General features: G+C 40.6%; 1 pseudogene; it reads right to left on the bottom strand.

Annotated features, from left to right (window-relative positions):
* Window positions 1–9430: 9430 nt before the first annotated feature.
* LOC114196976 (E3 ubiquitin-protein ligase Hakai pseudogene) lies at window positions 9431–10764 on the bottom strand (annotated as a pseudogene).
* Between the last annotated feature and the right edge of the window lie 9871 nt (window positions 10765–20635).

Below are 20635 nucleotides of genomic sequence, written 5' to 3'. Positions count from 1 at the left end.
AAAGCTTAACTTTGGGAGCTTCAGTTAGTAAGAAATTCAAAACAGAATTTGGGCTGTGGTAGTAAATTGGTAAAAAGGAACAAGGGTTAGCCTTCTTGGCTCTAAATTTCTTTTTTTTTAAAGATTTTATCTATTTATTTATTCATGAGAGACAGAGAGAGAGAGAGAGAGGCAGAGGGAGAAGCAGGCCTCCCGCTGAGCAGGGAGCCCGATGCGGGACTCGATCCCAGAACCCCGAGATCATGACCTGAGCCAAAGGCAGACGCTTAACCATCTGAGCCACCCAGGCGCCCTTGGCTCTAAATTTCTTATCTGTGGTGATACTGATCTCTTTACCTCCTGGTATAGGGAGGGTACCTTTCACATTTATTTCTTGCTTTGTGGAGGCAAAGGAGGGGTCAGAGAGTTCTTTCTGCACTGGCTCTCTCTTAAGTAACCTTTATTTAAAATGATTGCTGTGCCAAAGTGGCATATTTTGGGGTGGCCTGCCCTTGGCCCCTAAACTGCCGAACATAAGTTCAAAGAAAGGGATAACACTATTGTTTGCAAGAATCACTCTAATTTTTAACAAAGATGGTAGTAACTCTCTAGGCTACTTTAACCCACTAGATTTGCTGAATCTTAGCCAGTGAGTTTGAGTCATCCATTCTACTTGGGAGTATGATAGCTTTTAGGAATCCACAAACATTTGCATAATTCCTGGACAACAGTGAACATAAAAGGATTTCCTCTATCTGATTCCTCTGGGGTCCCAAAAGTGGGGATTATGTGCAGGAAGAGAGCCTTTATCCCTGCCTGAGCATTTACTTTTGAAGAGGGAAAGACTAGGCCATTCAGACATCATCCACACCACAACTAGACAAAAATCTCTTACTTTCCATAGGCATTAGTTCTATGAAATCTAACTGCCATAAGGTTCCTGGTAAAGTTGGTCAGGGAAAGCTTGCTCGCACCTACCTTAGAAGTGGTCTGTAAAGAATTCTGACAAGTAACAAAACGCTTTAATATGTTTCGCATAATTTCAGCTATTTGATAGGTATCGTACGAGTTTAGTGTCTTTAAAAATCCCTCTTAGATGATGTTGACAACATAACAATAAACTAATCAAGGGAATAAAGGCTGTGGTATAAGAATTATTTTGTTAGGTAATTTTTATAGTTCAGTTGAATTTCTTTTAGCCCCCCTCCCCCTTTCAATCCATTTGTTCATTTCCCTTTGTGAGGCTTATTTTTGAAAATGAACAAAGGTTTGTAGTATTAAAAGTGGGGCTTCTAAGTTTGGAGTCTGTCATGTTTTAACAGCAGCTTTTGTAGCTCTTTCAGTAAAATCATTGCCTTTAGAAATTTTGTCACTTTGACCTGTGTGAGTTCTACAATGGATACTGATAATCTGAGTAGGCAATTGTAAAGCTTCTAACAAATCAGCTTTTAATTCTTCATGAGATGCTTTAGTCCTCACGGAAGTCAACAATTCCCTATTTTTCTTAAATTTGCCCTGTTGCATGACAGACACCAAAAACATATTTATCATCAGTGTATATATTTGCTTTCTGTCCAGAGCCAAGAATCTCAGCTCTAGTAACTGCTACTAACTTATGTGCTTTACCCAACTTAATTCCAGACAAAATACAAGCTTCTAAGATTTTATGATAAGTCACCACAACATAGAAAGCCTGGAGTTGGCCACTTTTGTCCCACGTATATGACCCATCAGGAATTATTATGGAATCTGCATTTTGAAAAGGATGACCAGATAAATCAGATTGAGGCTTAATGTTTTCTTCTATTACAGTTGTACAATCGTGATCATCCATTCGATTTCCTAATCTGGTAAAAAAGTACCAGGTTTAGGAAGTTGCATCTTCCAATCACAGTGTTAAGATTGAAGAATAATGCTTGCTCCTAGCCAGTCTGAGAGTGTACCAACAAATGCTGGGTCTTATACTTGTGAGATAAGTATCAACACATGTGGGATACTCGAGTCAATCCAGGAATCCACTGGAAGGGCTTGAGCCTTTTCAGTAAGTGCGGTCACTGATACCACAGCTTAGAAACATTCAGGTATTTTCAGGGTGCCCTGGCATCCAGATTGGTCTATAGTCTAATCCCGACTTCAGAGTTAAAATTCTAGCAGTACCTTTATTTTTAGTACAAAACAAATGGAAAAGTTTTCAAAATTTGGAATCCCTAAAGCTGGGGGAGGGACTATAGCCAATTTTAATCATTCAAATTCCTATCGAGATTCTAGGGAGCAAACCAGAAGATTCGAGGCAATTACTAAGCAAATGCATCATCAGAGATTTTTCCCTGCTCTGCAAAAGCTGGGATTCATTGTTGACACTATCCTGCTAGACCCCCAAATTGTCTAGGTGTTTTTTTGGTAGTAGGTCATTTCATTTGCATAATTTGCTGACTTCTATATTACAACACTTTGTAGCCTTTAGGTGACAACAGATGCCTGAAATTTTTCTTTCAGTTTGGCAATACTGCATTTTGTTCAGTGTGGCCTTAAGCCCCTTTGAAGCCAAAGTATCGGTTTTACATTACTAAAATTACCAGAAATACATCTACATATTGAACACAGATCTTCCTGATGGGACGGATTTCTGTTTTCCTGTAAATGACTACAGAAAATAGTAAGGGAGTCCTCAAAGCCTTTTGGAATTCTCTACCTTCATAAGACTTACTTATGACTTTTTCATAAGTAAAAGCAAAGAAGAATATAGACTCATCCACAGAAGAATAGCAAAAATTTAAAAAAAAAAAGGGGAGGGGGACAATACAGATCAATTACAGTAAAAACTCTGCAGACAATTGTACTGATGTCAGAATAGGTGCAGGGTTAGGGACTACACAGGTTAAGGAACAGAAAATTTATTTACTTGTTTAAGATACTGTACAAATGTACATAGTAGTCAACCATCTGTATCAAATTTATCTTTCTTCTTTACCAGAAGTATGAGACTATTACAAGGTGAATGCACTTTCAAAATTATGCCTTTTTTCTCCTAATTTTACTTATTTGTAAGATTTATTTTATTTTTTCCCCTAATTTTAAAATGTAACACGTTTTATTCCTTCAAGTTGAACTCTAAACAAAGGGTATTGTTTTACACATGGCCATGGCTTATCCTTTCTGGTAAGCTATTTTTACTGGGTTTCTATCTCAAATTAATCTAGTATCATTATTGGGGCACCTGGGTGGCTCAGTCGGTTAAGCATCTGCCTTTGGCTCAGGTCATGACCCCAGGGTCCTGGGATCAAGCCCCACATCAGGCTCCCTGTCCAGCAGGGAGTCTGTTTCTCTCTCTCCCTCTGCCCCTCCCTCTTGCTCCCGTGCTCTCTCTCTTGCTCATGCTCTCTTGCTCCCTCTCAAATAAATAAACAAAATCTTAAAAAAAAAAGAAAAGAAAAAGAAATACCAATAACCAGTATTGCTGTAGCACCCAGATACAAAATGAGAAATTTCCAAGTTAACTGCAGAATAAGTAGCACCCATATCTACCAGAAAAGGCAAGGACAGGTTAACCTGAGAGAAAGATAGTGAAGCATATTTTCCTCAGTTCCTCCCCCTAAGATTCCCCCAATCTATCAAGTTTTGAGCCATCTGCCACTTATTTCCTAGCTGAAGATTTTGTCTTTCTGGGTTTTCTTGATTCTCTTGTTAGAATTTTTGCATCCTCTAGGGTCACTTCCTACCATCTCTTTTCCAGTGTCTTGGCTTTCTGCAATAATGATATGCAATTTTCCCTTCTTCCTTTGCTCCCTTCATAGGTTGACCAGAGTAGGGTTATTCCCTTTAGTAAAGTGTTTAGTAGCTAACACTGTGGTTCTTCATTTGTTCTCTTGTCTTTCTGTAGATTGCCACAAAACTGAGTAGCTAATAATGCTAACCCTAAGTTCTTTTGCCTGCTCAGGCTATATGTGACTACCTTTCCCTAACTTGAGTCTGGAGAGTTGGCAAGATGGCCAAGACAAAGGTGACTAGTACTAGAGGGTGATTTTGATCTGCTCCTGCTTCCATACCAGTCAATGTTGAAAAAGCAACGGATTGCTAATGAAAATCAGTTGGGAACTCACTTATGTCTGGGTACCTCTTGGTAAAGTGTCTCCCAGCTCGTCATTAGCAGAAAGGCATTAAGTTACCCTTCTTGACGGGTTTCTAAAGCCGTTAGTTCTTCTATAGTTGTAAAAGGTGGTTGATAGCTTCCCTTGGCCATGATACACACTGTGGTGTGTCATTTTCTAGTCTCCAACATGTTTGCTCAATGACCTTAGTGAAGTATGCTGGTAGCAGAATTCCTAGCAGCCAGTGCACATCCCCATATGTGCTGCTACAAACTGAAAATGCTTTGGAGCACTTCTGTGAGTCTTTCTGGGCACGGAAAAAGAAGTCTTTAAATGACTAATAGGGTGCCTGCCTGGCTCAGTCGATGGGCCATGCAACTCTTGATCTTGGGGTTGTGAGTTTGAGCCCTAGGTTGGGTGTAGAGATTACTTAAAAATAAAATCTTTTTTTTTTTTTTTTTTGAGAGAGCAAGACAGAGCATGAGGGGGTGGGGTGGGAGAGAGGGGGAGAGAGAGAGAATCTGAGGCAGGCTACATGCCCAGTGTGGAGCCCAAGGTGGGGCTCAATCTCATGACCCTGAGATCATGACCTGAGCCGAAATCAAGAGTTGGATGCTTAACTGACTGAGCCACCCAGGCGCCCCCAAAATAAAATCTTAAAAAAAAAAAAGACTAATATCATCTGGTGAGAAAGGCAAGTGGATTACCTGGGAGGCCTGAATAGCTTCTCCATGGCATCAGCTTCACAGGTGATCTGAAGAGGAAGGGCAGGTTTTCCTTATACAGGCCTTGGAGACATTGTAAGTTTGGTTCAGATCACTGCAATAAAGCAAATACCACAATAAAGTGAGTCAAATAAGTTTCTTGGTTTCCTGGCGCATATAAAAGTTATGTTTACAATATACTGTAGTCTATTAAGTGCACAGTAGCATTGTGTTTAAAAAAACAACGTGCATACCTTAATTTTAAAATACTTTATTGCTAAAACTGCTAACCATCATCTGAGCTTTCAGTGAGTTGAAATCTCTGGTCACAGATCACCATAAAAAGTACAGTATTTCAAATTTTTCATTATTATGAGAATTACCAAAATGTGACACAGAGACACGAAGTGAGCAAATGCTGTTGGGAAAATGGCACCAATAGATTTGCTCAATGCAGGGTTGCCACAAACCTTCATTTTGTAAAATATGCAGTATCTGTGAAACGCAGTAAAGCACAATAAAAGGAGGTATGCCTATTGAGACAAAAACGTAGGATTATATAGCACTTCGGTTTCTTTTCTCATGTTGATATTTATCAGGTCTAACACTTTTTGTCTTTTTCCATGTGACCAATGCAGCCATTCTATCCTGTTGCCTTCATACAGAGACATAATCTTTTATCCAAATTCCCAATTATTTCTTTTTCTTTTTTTTAAAGATTTTATGAGAGACAGAGGCAGAGGGATAAACAGGCTCCCCATAGAGTAAGGAGCCCGATGTGGGACTTGATCCCAGGACCCTGGGATCATGACCTGAGCCGAAGGCAGATGCTTAACCGACTGAGCCACCCAGGCATCCCCCCCGATTATTTCTTGATCACGTTGCTTTATCATGCTTGCTTTCCTAGCTACATGTTGTGTGTTTCCTAAGGAACTCTTGGAAGTGGATTTCAGGGCTGAGACATGAAGCAGTATCAGGCTAGGATGCCAGGCATACAAGCATGTGCCCTCAAACAGGGCACATAATTAGGTACCAGCTGGAGAAGTTGTGCCCTTGTCTTTCCTTGCAGGGATACTACTCACGATGGGAACCGCCATCTAAAAGATCGTTGCTTCCTTCTTCTCAGGAGTCAATATGATGTAGGGAAAGATTAAGAGATGCAGAGAGAACGGGTACAGCACAGAAAAGAGGGTGGTTCTCTGGAAGAGAAAGTGCTTTAGTTTTTCCATTTGCTCTTTCATTGTTCTCAGTCTTTCTGGTTACCACATCACTTTTTACATTCTCCTTAGAATGACAGTCAGCCAGTAAATAGCACTAATTCATTTGCTTCGAATGAGGCACGTCTAATAACCCTTGCAAATATGTTCATTTGTCCAAATCAAAGAAACAGTCATCACCACCATAAGACTGGATTCTTATATATACACCCATTCCAAATGTGACAGAGATATTCACAATTTAAGAAAAAGCCCTGCAGGCAACATTCCTGGCTTTCTACAATTTTTCTACCATCAAAGTTAATAGTGATCCTGATGGGGATTTTAGAGCTGGTATCACCTATGCTTACTCGATAATAAAATCTTGAATTTGGAGAGGGTAGTTCATCTGGCTAGTATTCCAAAGTAGTGGAGAGCAAGAAAGGAGACTTTTCTTAATTCAGGGTTTCCTACCTGACTGTTGTGTGTCTGCAAGACTTTCAGGTGATCCACCCAATTCAGGAATTGCCAGATAAATCCTTACTGCCAAATCGTTGGGAAAATATAATTAAATATAAAACTTCCTGCCAAGCCAATAAACTTCTTCATAAAACACAGACAAGAATGATATGCTTTTATTACTGAATAAACATTAAACGAGACTACAACGTGCATCGACAGGCAATCTGCTAAAGAGATTGTATAGACCAAAAAAAAAAAAAAAACTCTTACCCTTTCCTGTACATGTTAACCTATATTGGTGTTCATATTCAAAGAGATGGCTCCCTGGCCTCCAGCAATGACATTCCTGGTATGCAAAACTGAAAGAGGCTTATTTAGCTTTGAAAAACGTTTACATGCATTTTAAAGAGGCTGAGCTAGCAATTATAATCTCATTTTCTGAAGGAAATTTTAAGAGAAAAGTGGAGGCGGGGGAGAGGAAAGTTCTCTACTTTTTGCACTAGGGAATTTTTTAAAGTAATTTTATTTAGATTTACCCTTACGCTGGCAAAGAATAGTCAAGCCCAGGATCCTAGAGGGCCTATTGTACCTGGTAAATTACCCAGATAGGGTCTCACACACAGGAAGAAGAAGAGGCCTTAGTAGCTGGATCTAGAGTGTGAGGTGAACTCTGACTTTCAGGTGTAAAAACAAGACAACAAAATGGAGTCATTTATGCTAAGCCCCATGTCACCAAACCAAGACACAACTTAATTGTAGTTTCAGTTCTCCCAGAAATGCAATCTTAAACCAGTCAATCAGGAATCACCTGACCAGCACTAGTTAAGTAATCGGCCTGATAGAGCCCTGCCATCCCCTAAAGGAAAGTAACCTTGCAATGACCCGTCTGCTTTTTTGCCTACTACAACTTCCTTGTCCCTTTTGCCTTCTACCTATATAAGTCTTTCATTTTATATAGCTCATCAGAGCAATTTCTACCTGCAAAATTAGATACTGTGTGATTCAAATTGATTTTTGCTCAAATAAACTCTTAAAATGTTTAATATGCCTCAGTTTATCTTTATTTATTTTTTTAAAAGATTTTATTTATTTGTTAGAGAGAGTGTGGGCGAGAGAGAGAGAGAGAGAGAGAGAGAGAGCAAGGGTACAAGCAGGGGGAGCTGCAGGCAGAGGGAGAAGCAGGCTCCCTGCTGAGCAAGGAGCCTGATGTGGGACTCGATCACAGGGCACTGGGATCATGACCTGAGCCGAAGGCAGACGCTTAACCGACTGAGCCACCCAGGCATCCCCAGTTTATCTTTTTTTAAAGTTTGTTCATTTTTTTTTAAGTAATCTCTACACCCAATGTGGGGCTCAAACTCATGACCCCAAGATCAAGAGTCCCATGCTCTTCCCACTGAGCCAGCAAGACACCCCTCCTCAGTTTTTTTTTTTAGTATTAATGAATAGATTATTTTTTTATAGTTCAAGTTATATTTTATTTTAATTTTTTAAATTTAAATTCAGTAATCCAAAGTATAGGGCACCTGGGTGGCTCAGTTGGTTGAGCGTCTGCCTTCGGCTCAGGTCATGATCCTGGGATTGAGCCCCAGATTGGGTTCCCTGCTCAGTGGGGAACCTGCTTCTCCCTCTCCTCCCTGCTTGTGCGCTTTCTCCCTATCTCTGTCTCTTTCAAATAAATAAATACAATCTTTTTTTAAAAATTAAAAAATAGGGGCGCCTGGGTGGCTCAGTCGTTAAGCATCTGCCTTGGGCTCAGGTCATGATCCCAGGGTCCTGGGATCGAGCCCCACATCGGGCTCCCTGCTCTGCGGGAAGCCTGCTTCTCCCTTTCCCACTACCCTTGCTTATGTTCCTTCTCTCACTGTGTCTCTCTCTCTGTTAAATAAATAAAATCTTAAAAAAAAAATCCAAAGTATAATACATCATTAGTTTTTGATATGATGTTCAATGATTCATTAGTTGCATATAACTCAGTTTATCTTTTAACACAGCAAAGGGGCAATGCCCCATTATAAATGGTACGTAAGGTCAGGGTTGGAGTAGCAAGAGGGATCTGATGCTGGGTTTGACAGATTAGGGCTAGAGCTACTTAGATACTATGGCCTCTAGAATCCAGGACAGGGCTCAGCCTGCAGACAGTTTGGGTCACAAAGCCTCAGCTACATTAAAGAAAAAGCAATTTGGGGGGCACCCGGGTGATTCAATCGGTTGAGTGTCTGACTCTTGATCTCGGCTCAGGTCTTGATCTCAGGGTTGTGAGTTCAAGGCCCATGCTGGGCTCCACCGTGGAGCCTACTTAAAAAGAAAAAGTAATTTGGGCCTAGAAACAAGAAGATTAGAAGTTATAGAGAAACAGATTTGTGTATAAAGGCATTAGTGTTTTTTATAACCATATTGAAATTTACTCCTTTTACCCCAGTTAACAAAATATATCACAAGAAAAACAGCATGTTTGGGGCACCTGGTGGCTCCGTTGTTAAGCGTCTGCCTTCGGCTCAGGTCATGCCCTCAGGGTCCTGGGATCGAGCCCCACATTGGGCTCCCTGCTCAGCTTCTCCCTCTCCCTCTGCCCCTGCTCTTGTTCTCTCTCTCACTCGCTGTCTCTCTTAAATAAATACATAAAATCTTAAACAACAACAATAACAACAACTAAGGACGTTTGACAAAAACAACACTTCTGAAAGTAGGACACAATTTTCTTTTTCAGGAAATAATATTGCAAAGGCTTGCTTCTGGGTCAATTTACCACAGAAGAGGAGCAAAGTTGTTAAAGCATTAGCTATGCTCCACTGAGCCACTTTTCTGCACAATTGTAACGTACCTGAAAACGTTCCTAAGATCAAGGTTTAAAATCATTTTAAGAGACAAGACTTTAAGTGTTTTATAGCCACCTCTGTAAGAGGTGCTTTCCTGCTCCAAATGGTCAAAGCTTAATTAGAAGGTTGACAATATTTAAGTTTTTTTTTCCTCATCTTATCTTCTGTTCCAAATACTATTATCATTGGTAATATGGTTTGTATCTTGTCTGGTCTGGATGATCCAGTCCAAAAAGTAGGGTTTGAGAAGATCGACCCTACACTCACAGAGGAAGGGTTGGCCCTCTGGGTGCAGGCTACATACTCACTTCCCCTTCCCCTAGTTTTATAAACGGAGGACTCAAGAGTTTCCTTGACTTTCAGTGAATTGGGGTAAAGAGTGTGAATTACAATAGTGAGAGGGTGTGTACTTACAAGTGAACTATCCTTTTGAAGTGGTACAGGTCCTGGAGGAAAATATTTCATATAAGGTAGCATCTGAGCAATAATATGTCTGTGGAGAAGGCGATGGAGAAGAAGTCATTGGTAGACCTGAAGCTTGGCTGTGAATCAAGTGAGAAGTACTTGGCAATCTGGGAAGGATGTGGTATTTGATGGCTTGCTTACTGGTGGTGGAGGTAAGAGTACAGTACAAAATGTTGCTCTGGAGGCATGATATGATGAGAGTTCAATACCACTGGTTGACCCTGATATTCAGGATGATGGTGAGCTCAAGCGTGGAGACAGGAAGGAGGTAGTGGTTCTTAAACACCTGAATTTGAGTCATTCTGAATAGGGACAGTTATGAAGCTGCTGTGTTTTCTTGTTGAAATACAAAGGTTTCCTGACTGCTGAAGGAAGTTGGGGTGAAGCTGTATACAATGAATTCTGCTGTAGGAGCACAAATATCTTCTTACGGCTGATTATATGGCTTGTGCAGTACATGTTGGAAAGGAAGTGGTGGTATAATATGCTGCCCTGTTGGAATACGGTTCATATGATGCTTGTCTGGTAGCCTTATAAAATGATCAGAGATTTCATGTGGCTCTGGAACAATACGTAGGATGAACGTTTTCAAGTTAAGGACCGGCAGCAAGGTCTCCAGATTTCATATGGCAGTGGTTGATATGAGCATCTAAATCTTTTTGAGACAAGTATGTTCCCTTGCATCCTTTAACAGCGCTGCACATGACTAGAGAACCTTGTGCATGCTCCTCAATTTGGTGAACATATTTACTACAGCCTGGTGAACATATTTACTACAGCCTGGACACAACTTATCGCCTTCTTTTTCTTGCAAAATAGCACAGGCATAGCAAAACGCATGCTTGCATGGAATCATTCGCCCATAGATTTTAATTGGCAATTCGCATTTGTCACAGAAATGAACAGGGGTGTCATCCTTTTCACCTAAGATGTTTATCTGAAAGTCCCAGAAAATATCTTTACTAGATCTCTGTTCATTTCTAAACGATCTGCCCATATTAAAGTCGTACCGTTCTTCCTCACCAAGATGGAGTCCTTCAGCACGCTCCATGACTCAGCTCTTGGCTTGCAGGGCACGATGGGAACGGAAGTCAGCCTCACTGACCCAGGGAGCGCATGCGCCCTACCCTCTTGAACCATTGAGGTGGAAGTGCAAGCAGGTTGCCCCCGCGTTGAACTGTTCTTATATACCCCCGTTCCAGTGATGGAATCTGGCAGGAAAAACAGGAAGTGTTTCAGAGCGGAGTTTGGTTAGACTGCCGTTTTTTTTTTTTATGCTTCAAGAAAAAGTAGCCATTAACTGGAGAAAGAGACTAATCTGGAAGGGGGCGAGGGGTGGGGAGAGAGCGGGTAGGCGCAGTAATACCCGAAGGCATAGACTTGAGGCAGGTGAGGCAGCCAGTGCACTCATAAAGGTTTTTTGAATAATGCAAGTGCTTTCCTTTTTTGGGTGAAAGCCCATCCTTTATATGAAATGTTCAAATAGACACTGGATAGCTTCTTGTCAAGATGCTGTAGCTCTGGCTTCTCAAACTTTTTCTGCCGAAGTTCCCCTAATCCTGGAGAAAAGTAAATTTAACGGTGAGGGTGAGCGGGCAAAGTTCTAAGTACCGCTGAAAGCAAACTATTTCTTTGAATAGTTGTACGTTACCTTAAAATTATATGAAGATAACTTTTTTTAAATGTTGGTTTATTTTATTTTACTTTATTTTAGAATGTTGGTTCATTTTAATAAAAAAATATTGCTTTTAATTACTTAGTTAAATTACTTGAATTTCTCCCTGCCCCCAAAGCCTTTGAGTAATAGTGATACCCCAGGAAGCCAAATTAGGAAGATGATTAGTCACATTATAAAATGCCTTCCCATATCCCCCAATTTCTAATTCCGGTTCTTTAAATATTACATCCTCCTGGCATATTTGATGTGCATTTATAGAACATTAACAACTTGGAGGAGAGACCTAAGTAAAAAAAAATTGAAGAGCAAATCAGTGATCACTCAAAGATGAATATGAAGCATGTGATAAATGATCATTCGTTTATGGAAAGATACGGCTGGATTTACAGCAATGCCATTTGTACTCACATTTTGGGAACTTAGTCTATTGTAAAGAGAGGCTCACCCTCACTGTGGTAGCTTCATTCCACACTGTCCAGAATAAGTGTGCTCATTGTCATTTACAAGAGAACTTTGCAAAAGAAGCAATGAACTACTATGACCAAATATGCCAAATATATGATTAAAAAATAATTAAAAGGATAGGTCAGAGCAGGAAATTGCCCTCCATAAGCAGATTATCCATCTCTGCTGAAACACCAAGGCATAGTCAAAGCTGACCTTTGCCAAACAGAGTCAGCAGGGATGTTGCACCAGGTTGAAAATGCTACAGAGAAAAGAAAAATAAAAACCATAAAAACATTTTTTGATGGTCTCCGTTTAGATACTGGAATTGCTGACGCATATAGCTAGATCAGAGTATTTTTTGCAATTATGCTCCGTGATCAGTGCTGGGGATTTGGAGAAACTCTGAAATAATGGGGCGTTGACAAATTTTCACATTTGCTGACACACTTTATAAAAGAAAAAATATATAACCACACGGGACATTTTATCAGAGAAGATGAGCAAGAAAGTGAATGAGCAACAGAGGCAGGGTTAAAAAGAATAAGAGACAAGCCCCCCCTTTTCATGTTGGAAATGATTATGAATCTTACAGCTGGTTGAAAGAAGGAACCCTCTTTATCCATTTCATTATTGATGAATTCCTGAAAAGTTGCATGTTAGTAGGTACCAGTTTTCTCCTCTTGACCTATCATATCACTTCACGACTGTTTTGTCTTTATTTTGAATTTGTCGCCTTTGGGCAATGGTTATTGATACTTAAGCTTTTGGTTTCTTTGGGCTTCTGCTAAACAGCTAATGGCATACAAATACATAAGTGTGCAAGGGGACCTCGTGACTCTGTATGTGCCCTCCTTTCTGCAAAATAATCCTGTGTCAAATGAAGTGGGGTTTCAAGCCTTCTCTATAATCAGAAGGGCACAGCTGCTCTGAGTGAAGTCGGAGTTGAGGAGCCCAGAGTCTTACCTCCTTAACACTGTCCAGCTCTGGTATCCCTTTCACGCACTCAGTGGAACACAGTTTGAATACTACTCCTCAAACATGCATTTTCTAAACTGATATATAAAATAGATGAGCATTCATATATTTCCACCTAGATTAAGAAATAGAGCACTATCAGTGCATTTGAAAATCCCGCTGTATCCCTCACTCATTATCACCCCCACAGGAGGAAAACCCGATACTGAATTGGGTATTGTGTATTCATCGTTCTTTTGCTGTTTTCACTTAAAAAAAAAATCACCTATGTGTATTTCTTTATACAAAATACAAGTTACTTTTGCATGTTTTTCACGTTGTAGGTTTGGAATGACACTGTGACTTTCTTTAATCCCTTAACATTTTATTTCTGAGATACTTTGATGTTAAGGCATGTATTTTATTCCTTATCAGTACTGTATTCCATTGTCTGACTGTATTATAATTTAAATATTCCCCTACTGATGAATATTCGGGTTGTTCTTAACGTTTTGCAATTATAAGTGCTGCTTTGAAATATTCTTGTACATGCCTCTTGTACATGTTCCAAAATTTCTCTAGAGGATGTGTATAGGATTGATGTACTGGATCATAGAGAATGAGCATATTCAACTTTTCCAAAGTGTTCATACTAATTTGCCAGTGGATTATAAAAGTTTTTGTTGCTCATCTTCACCAATATTTGTTATTAACAGACTATTAATTTATTACAAATTTGGTGGTTGTAAAATTTATGTTTTTTAAAATTATTTATTTATTTAAGATTTTATTTATTTTATTTCAGAGAGAGAGCACGTGAGTGAGAGAGAGAGCGGGGGCGGGGGGAGAGGGAGCAGGAGAAGCACACTCTCCACTGAACAGTGAGCCCGATGTGGGGCTTGATCCCAGGACCCTGAGATCATGACCTGAGCTGAAGGCAGATGCTTAACTGACTGAGCAACCCTGGTACCCCAATTTATGGGGTTTTTTTTAAAGAATTTTTAAAAGTTATTTATTTATTTAAAAGATTTTATTTTTTAAGTAATCTCTACACCCAATGTGGTTTGAACTTACAACCCTGAGATCAGGAATTGCATGCTCCACCAAGTGAGCCAGCCAGGTGCCCCCAAATTTATGTTGTGTTTCTCTGATTACAAGTGTGTTTGAGCAGTTTTTCATGGTTTTTTTGACATTTATAATTCCTCTTTTGTCAGGTATCTGTTTGTATCATTGGACCATTATTGAACAATTTGTATTTTTCTTTACTGATTGATACGATAGTAATTCTTTGCCAGTTATATGACTTGCAGTTGTCTTCTCTAAGTTTGTAAGCTGCCTTTTCATTTCTTTATGATGTGGTAAATACAAGTTCTTAACTTTTTAAAAAATGTTTTTATTTATTTAAGTAATCTCTACACCCAGTGTGGGGCTTGAACTCACTACCCCGAGATCAAAAGTCATATGCTCTTCTGACCAAGCCAGCCAGGTGCCCCAGAAGTTCTCAATTTTGATTTATTAGACTTATCAGTTTTTTTTTTTCTTTGATTAGTGCTTTTCTGAAATGCTTAAAATGTTTTCCCTAACTTGAGGTCATAAAAGATATTTTCCCTTATAATTTTTGTTTTATTTGGCCTTTCAAATGCAGTCATCTTTAATTGAATTGCAATTGATTTTGTATATTGTAATGTCAGGATATGTTTTTTCTCCTCTATATAAAAAGTCATGTGAAACTGAGTTAAAATGGAGTTGGGGGGTACCTGGGTGGCTCAGTCAGTTGAGCATCTGCCTTTGGCTTGGGTCATGATCTCTGGGTTCTGGGATGGAGCCCAGCATCGGGCTTCCTGCTCAGTGGGGAGTCTGCTTCTCTCTCTCCTTCCCCACTGCTCATTCTCTCTCTCTCAAATAAATAAACAAAATCTCTTTAAAAGTAAATAAATAAAAAATAAAATGGAGTTGGGAGGCCAGGAGGCAGAGCTCTCACAATGTAACACTTTTTTTTTTTTAAAGATTTTATTTATTTATTTGTCAGAGAGAGACAGAGAGCATGAGCAGAGGGGAGGGACAGAGGCAGAGAGAGAAGCAGGTGCCCCGCTGAGGAAGGAGCCCAAGGTGGGGCTCAATCCCAAGACCCTGAGGTCATGACCTGAGCCTAAGGCAGGTGCGTAACTGACTGAACCACCCAGGCATCCCACAGTGTAACACTTTTTACAGCCCTTTGGTGACTTAACAGGAAGAGATATACCTTACATTCCTGACAAGAAGAATCCTGTATAGTTCTTCACTACACCAGCAGGAGGATGGAAGATTTTCTCCTGGCCTGGCAATAGCCCAGCCAGTGAGAAACTCTCACAACTTAGCCCATGAAAAACCATTATACTTCAAACTCCCAGTTTACTCCAATGGACTTTTTGTTCATTGGAGCCACCCCCAACTCCCCCCTTTTCTCTGTAAAAGAATGTTACTCTTCGGGGCGCCTGGGTGGCTCAGTTGGTTAAGCGACTGCCTTCGGCTCAGGTCATGATCCTGGAGTCCCGGGTTCGAGTCCTGCATTGGGCTCCCTGCTCAGCAGGGAGTCTGCTTCTCCCTCTGACCCTCTTCCCTCTCGTGCTCTCTCTCTCTCTCTCATTCTCTCTCTCAAATAAATAAATAAAATCTTTAAAAAAAAAAAAAAGAATGTTACTCTTCTTTGGGGCACCTGGCTGGCTCAGTCAGTGAAGTGTGTAGCTCTTGATCTTGGGGTCATGAGTTCGAGCCCCACGTTGGGGTAGAGATTATTAAAAACAAACAAACAAAAAGACTGTTGCTCTCCTTTGTTCTCTGGACTTGCCTATGGTTTTGTCTTAGCTTGTGTGTCCCGAAGTGCAATTCTCTGCTATTCCTGAATAAAACCATTTTGCTGGTAAAATAGCTGACAGTTTTATGTCTTAAGGTTAAGAGTCAGTTATCCTAGAACCACTTGTTAAATAACACATTCTTTTCCTTCTGATCTGCTAACTCTGTGATATGTCAGACTTTCATATATATGTTTGTTTCTGGATTCTTTATTCTATTATGTTGGTCTATTTTCCTATCCCATCTTAATTACTGTGGCTTTATAAGGTTTTAAGGTTTTGGAGAGGGGAGCAAGTCTCTCCAAATTATTTTTCAGGATCATCTTGCTTTGTCAAGATATTTTAGGCTGGTGAGATATTAGAGGGATGAAGGAGTTCTGAGGAAAAACAAGAGGAGACAATAAGGTTTACAAATACACATTTGCTCATGTCACATTTTTTCTAAAAGTCAACCCTGCTTGGAAGCCAAAGTCCAGAAAACCTGCCTTCCTAAATTTACTGGCATCGCTGTTGGTATTTGGTGAGATGAGGCACAGGGTTAACATAATTTTTGTTCCCTTTACTTTTAAAACTCACTTCTTTGGGATCTTACCATTTCTTGGGATGGGCAGTATAGCATTGTGATAAAAAGCGTGGCCTCTGCTGACAGGCATACTTAGTTTTTTTAAAGATTGATTGATTTATTTTTTTTTTAGAGAGAGAGAGCACAAATAGGGGAGGGCAGAGGGAGAGGGAGAGAGAGAGAGAGAATCTTAAGCAGGCTCTACATGGAGCCTGACATGGGGCTTGATCCCCTGAACCTGAGGTCATGACCTGAGCAGAAACCAAGAGTCAGATGCTCAACTGACTTTGCCACCCAGGCGCCCCTGACAGGCATACTTATGTTTCAATTCTTGCTCTTCCTCTTATTACCTGTGTGACTTAGGCATATTATTTAATCTTTCTGAGACTTGTTATTTTCTTTTCTATCTTTAAATGGTGGTGGTAATAATAATAATAATATCATTATTATTATTTTCCTAAGGTGTTAGTTTTTTATTGCTGCCATAACGAATTGCCACTAACTTAGTGCCTTAAAACAACACAAATGTATTATCATATAGTTTTGTAGGTCAGAAGTGTGACAAGGCTCTCACTGGACTAAAATCAAGCTTTCAGCAAGGCTATGCTCCTTTCTGGAGGCTCTAGGGGAGATTCCATTTCCTTGCTCTTTCAGATTGTTGGCAGAATTCAGTTTCCTTGCAGTTGTTGGCCTAAGATCCCTGTTTCCTTGTTGGCTGTTGCCTGAGGGCAAATCCCAGCTCGTAGAGGTCACCTGCATTGTTTGGCTCATGACTCCCTTCCTCCATCTTCAAAGCCAACAGTGATGGGTTGACTCCTCACTCTTCAAATCTTTCTTGCTCCTTTTTCCACCACATTATTCTTTGTCTGTTTCTGTGTTTGTTTTCCTCTTTTCTCTCTTACTCCAGGTTCAAAAAGTTTTCCACTTTTAAGGGCTCGTGCGATTAGATCTTGCCTACTCAGATGATCCAGGATAATCTCCCCATTTTAAGGCCCATAATTTTAATCACTTCTGCACATTTCTCTTTGCCTTGCAAAATAACATATTCACAGGTCCTGAGGACTCAGATGTGGACATCTTTTGGGTGGGAAGGAAGATTGCATTATTATACTGTTCTGTCTACCACATCTAACTTATATGATTCTTGTGAGGAATGCATGAGCTAATGTATGTACAGGGCTCAATACAGATGTGACATGTAGCAAACACTCAATAAGTGTTCATTACTATTTGAACTATTTCTTACTGGCAAAATGGGTTTTCACCTTTGCTTTTTTTTTTTTTTTAAGATTTTATTTATTTATTTGAGAGAGAGAATGAGATAGAGAGCACGAGAGGGGAGAGGGTCAGAGGGAGAAGCAGACTCCCCGCTGAGCAGGGAGCCCGATGCGGGACTTGATCCCGGGACTCCAGGATCATGACCTGAGCTGAAGGCAGTCACTTAACCAACTGAGCCACCCAGGCACCCTTCACCTTTGCTTTTTTTTGTTTCTTCGTTAGTTTTTGGTTTTTGGTATATTTATGTGACCTAATTTTACTTTCTACTCACATAATTTGTTTTTTTTTCCTTAAGATTATTGATTTATTTGAATGAGAGAGCATGAGCATGAGCTGGGGGAGGAGCAGAGGGAGAGGGACAAGCAGACTCTGTGCTGAGCAGGGAGCCTGATGTGGGGTTTGACCTCATGTTCCTGAGATCATGACCTGAGCCACAGTCAAGAGTCAGATGCTTAACCGACTGAGCCACCCAGGTGCCCCTCACATAATTTCTTTAGAAAAAGCTGTGAAGTATTTTAAGCACACAGACTTATATAATTTTTTGAGAAGATTGGTGCCCTACACAGCTGTAGTGGGTTGAACTGTGCTCCCACAAAAAAAGATCAAGTCCTGATTCCTGGTGTCTGTGAGTGTGACCTTATTAGAAATAGGGGCTTAATAGGTATAATACAGTTAGGTTGAGGTCCTAGTGCATTAGGGTGGGCCTTAAATCCAGTGACTGTTATCTTTATAAGGGAAAGGAGAGGGGGATTTTGACATAGAGTCACAGAAGAGAAACACAAGGGGAAAGGCCATTTGATCATACAGGCAGAGAATGGGGTGATGCAGCCAAGGAATGCCAAAGATTCCTGGCAATCACCAGAAGCTAGGAAGGGGCAAGGAAAGATTTTTCCCTGGAGCCTTCAGAAGGAGTGTGGGCCTAATTTTGGGTGTCCAGCCTCCTGAACTGTGAGAGAATGAATTTCTGTTGTTTTAAGCCACCTAGTTTGTGGTATTTTGTTATGGCAGCTTAGGAAACTAATCCAATAGCTTACCATGTTTTCCTAAATCGGTTTTTATTTGAAGTAGCATATTAAAAATGGTCTTGTTTATTTTCAGCATTTAAGACATCTACATTCAAATATATGTCCCAAGATACAGGCAGTGCCCTAAGACTCATTTGGTGTAGCCCTTAATAGAATTCAGATCATTTAGTAAAAGTTATAAGGAAACTGATTCTTAGTTCAATATATAAAATAGAGCCTTTTTTTTTTTTTTTTAAATGTAGGCCCCACTCCCAGCGTGGAGCCAACCCAGGGCTTAAACTCACGACCCTGAGATCGAGGACCTGAGCTGAGATCAAGAGTCAGATGACTAACCAACAGAGCCACCTAGGTGCCCCTAAAAATAGAGCTTTCAAACATTACAGTAGTGCGTGGCAGTAAGAGCTGTCCTAATAGTCAGACCCTAGACCTTTGGTTGAAGTAGTAGAACTATTTTTTTATGAATGTTTTTTTTTTTAAACTTTTTATTTATTTATTCATGAGAGACAGAGAGAGAGAGAGAGAGGCAGAGGGAGAAGCAGGCTCCCAAGGAGCAGGGAGCCCGATGTGGGACTCGATCCCAGGACCCTGGGATCATGACCTGAGCCGAAGGCAGACGCTTAACCATCTGAGCCACCCAGGCGCCCTTTTTTTATGAATGTTTAAGATAAAAATTCATTTTATTTTATTATTTTTTTAAAGATTTTATTTATTTATTAGAGAGAGCATGAATGGGGGGGAGGAGTAGAGGGAGAGGGAGAAGCAGGCTCCCTGCTGAGCACGGAGCCTGACTTGGGGCTCGATCCCAGGACCCTGAGATCATGACCTGAGCTGAAACCAGATGCTTAATGACTGAGCCACCCAGGCGCCCCAGAGAGAAATTTGTTTTTTAAAAGGCAGTGAATCCTCCAGTGTTTCTTGAGTGCTCCATGTATGATATAAGAGGGGTAGCTGATGCCATTGCTGGGTTGTTGGTAGCAGGCATTTGCCGGCTGCATTCCGGGAACCATTGCCTACTGGTGTCCATCCCTCTCGGTCACAGGTCACTTGCTTCAGGCTACCTGATCAGGGTGAATTTTAGTCCTCTTGTTTGGAATGCGGTAAGAAGTTCTGTGTATCCCTCTGGATATTAGTCACAAAAATATGGTCTTGATTGTAGCCGGCAGCTATGTTATCGCCAGGATGGAATCCAGTTTTAGGATAAAGTTGACACTGAGGAGCGTAAAGCAGAAAGATGTAAGGAGATTGAGTCCTTGAAGATATTCACTGAATTACTCGATCAACTATACATCCGGATGATTTAGTTAAGTGAGGAAATAAATCCTCTTTTTGTTTAAAGTCAGTTTGCATTGGGTTTTCTGGGTTTTTTCCAGCATAAAGTCTTACCTAATATGTTCATAAATCAACGGAAAACACAATAAATGACCATATATAATCAAGTGCTAGATACACCGAACACAAGCCACCAGCATTCCTGGAGAACTTGACAGAAACACACATTTTCAGCCCCTGGCCCCAGATTTACTGGCTCAGTGTGTCTGTGGGTGGCGCCCAGTAACCTTTTTTTTTTTTTTTTAAAGATTTTCTTTATTTGACAGAGAGAGACACAGCGAAAGAGAGGGAACACAAGCAGGGGGAGAGGCAGAGGGAGAAGCAGGCTTCCCATGGAGCAGGGAGCCCGATGTGGGGCTCGATCCCAGGACCCTGGGATCATGACCTGAGCCGAAGGCAGACGCTTCACCGCTGAGCCAACCAGGCGCCCCCAGTAACCTTTGTTTTAACATGCCTTGCAGGGGACTTTCTTGCTGGCTAAAGTTTGAAAAATTACCCTGGAAGTTTGGAACGGAAAAGAAGACTTCACAGGGAAGGTGAGATGACCTAAATCCAGGAACAAGATGGACTTTTGAAAAGAAGACTTAAGAATCAGAATGCATTAAGGCACAGAGGTAGGAATGGATGTTATTTATGGGGCATTATCCGGGTAATTGTGACTCATAAAACAGTAAAGGATTCAAATTGCATGGATCCTAGGGTAGCAGAGAGTCGGTGGCTGAGACTGAGTTTTTGTTTTTTGTCCTGTTACTCTCATTTCTCCTGGAGCCATTGAAAACCTGGACAATAGAAGGCAGTGTTGGCATTCTTCGTTGTTG

The sequence above is a fragment of the Eumetopias jubatus genome, unplaced genomic scaffold (assembly GCF_037043125.1).
Source record: "Eumetopias jubatus isolate StellerSeaLion01/CBP00866 unplaced genomic scaffold, mEumJub1_p1.0 scaffold_11, whole genome shotgun sequence".
NCBI lineage: Eukaryota > Metazoa > Chordata > Mammalia > Carnivora > Otariidae > Eumetopias > Eumetopias jubatus.
Note: the sequence above shows the minus strand (reverse complement) of the source record. Positions and strands in the feature narration are given on the sequence as shown.